This window comes from Muscardinus avellanarius (genome assembly GCF_963383645.1).
Source record: "Muscardinus avellanarius genome assembly, chromosome: 10".
Taxonomy (NCBI): domain Eukaryota; kingdom Metazoa; phylum Chordata; class Mammalia; order Rodentia; family Gliridae; genus Muscardinus; species Muscardinus avellanarius.
This window is the reverse complement of record NC_137796.1, coordinates 35,917,295-35,919,497: the sequence shown is the minus strand read 5'-3', so window position 1 is coordinate 35,919,497 and position 2,203 is coordinate 35,917,295.

The window sequence follows — 2,203 nt, the reverse complement described above, 5'->3', positions numbered from 1 at the left end:
ATTCTGGGGACAGTGGGGAAATCAGCCTCGGTGCCCCTGACTGTCTCCGGGCTTGACCTTGCATACCCAGGCCAGAGTTGAAATTTGGTCCCTTCTCATTCCAGAAAGGAAAAACTTTTAAAAACAATACTTGATATCTCTCTCTCTCTCTCTCTCTCTCTCTCTCTCTCTCTGAACTAGGATTGAACCCAGGAGTTCCGCGATGTTCTCTACCACAGAGCTATACCCCAGCTCCTTTTACTTTTTATGTTATTTATTTATTTATTTATTTATTTATTTATTTTGGTGGTACTGGGGTTCCTGGAAGCCCTTCTACCTCCGGGCTACACTCCCAGACCTGTTTTATCCTTTTTTATTTTTGGAAACAGGGTCTCTTAAGCCAACGCATCTGGCTTCAAACCTGCGCAATCCTCCTGTCTCCACCTCCCAAGTGTGGGGTTACAAGCGTGCGCCACCACACCCGGCTTACTTTTTATTTTGAGACAGAGTCTCCCTAAATTTCTCAGGCTAACCTCAAGCTTGTAACCCTCCTGCCTCAGCTTCCTGAGTAGCTGGGATTACCAGTGTGCACTCCACCCAGATGCCTTGGCCCTTCTTTGAACTCTACCTTGGCTACAGAAGGTAAATTGAAATGCAGTGTAGGTGGGTGTGGTGACACATCTGTTATCCCAGTACTTGCGAGGCGGCTGAGACAGAATAGCAAGTTCAAGGATAGCCTTAGCAACAAGCGAGGTCCTGTTTCAAGATAAAAAAAAATTAAATAAGATGAGCTTGGAGTGTAGCTTAGAGATAGAATGCCCTTGGATGCCATCCCCAGTACCAAAATAAATCAAATGCAGAGTGAACCCGCACTGCACCTGTTCCCGCAGGTTGTCTTCTGTTACCTTGAAGACTAAAGTGGCAGCCGGAGCCTTGCCCCAACCTGAAAGGCCTCAGGGACCCCCGAGGCCGCTGGCAGGTCTCCCTACCCGACGAGCCCCTCTGACTGCTCCCCTCACATCCTCCTGGGCGCTCCTGCCTCAGGACCTTTGCTCCTGCAGGCCGGGGGCTGGGGGGCAGGCCTCAGAGGACACAGCCTCTCCCGTGGAGGCTCCTCCTGACTGCCTGCTCTAATGCCCCCAGTCTTCCCTGCTGTCCCCCGCCCTCACTCACTGCCATCCTAGCCCGTCACTGTGGAAGTCCTTTGATTTGCTTACCTTTCACCTGCTCCCTGGCTGTCGGCTCCTTGTGGTCAAGGACTTTGTCCATGTTCCACCGCACCCCCCCCAGCCCCCGCCAGCGCGTGGCAGAGCTGGTCCTCAGTGAGTATGTATGGGGTGTGTGCATGATTCAATTCCATTTGGTGCAACAACCAAGGGGAGGTGTATGAAACAGAAGACAAGAGCCACTTCTTGGCACCAGTGTCTCCAGGGAGGGAGCAGTCTCTTCTGCTTGTGAGTCCTGATAACCACGCTGGTGTCTAGGAGACACCCGCAAGCCGCTCCTTGAGCTCCCAGCTTCACCTGCTCCAATATTTCCTTTTTACCCAGGCTCTCGGGGTCCCAGGGGAGCCCCAGGACCGCGGGGAGTGCCACTCCAGTCTCCGAGTGGGGGGCCTGGGAACCAGGCTCAGGCGCACCCGTCTTCCCCGCTTTTTCGAGCCTTCTCCAGTCTCTTGGGTCTTTCGTGGCCTCTGCTCAGCAACCCGGGCTCCAGCTGAGAGGGAGCAGGTCCCTGAGGGAAGGGACTGGAAAGTGAGACTCTGGGGTCGGGTGCCCTCCTGGGAAGGGGCCCTGAGGGAGCAGTGGTCCTTGGGGAGTGGCCCAGCTCCCGATTCCTCACAGCCCCCTCCCCAGGGCACCGCTCCCACGGGAGGCCCAGCCCAAAGAAGAGCGGGCCAAGTCCTCAGGGGACGCCTCAGGCCCCTGGAAAGTGGCTTGGAAAAGTTTGCCGACTCTGTCCCCAGGTGCTGTGGGGCTCCAGGAGGGCAGGGACTCAGGTCCCAGGAAACCCAGTCCCTGGCTGGCCTCACTCTTTCCGAGGTGGTCTCAAGAGCCAGGTGCTCATGGAGAATGGAGACCTCAGAGGGTCCAGGCCTTGCTTTCCAGGGAACCACACCTACCCCCAGGGCGGCAGTGTCACCTAGAGTCAGGAAGCGCTTTCTCAGCTCTGACTACTCTCTCTGTGTGGGTAAAAGGCATATTTGTGTGTGTGTGGGGGGGGT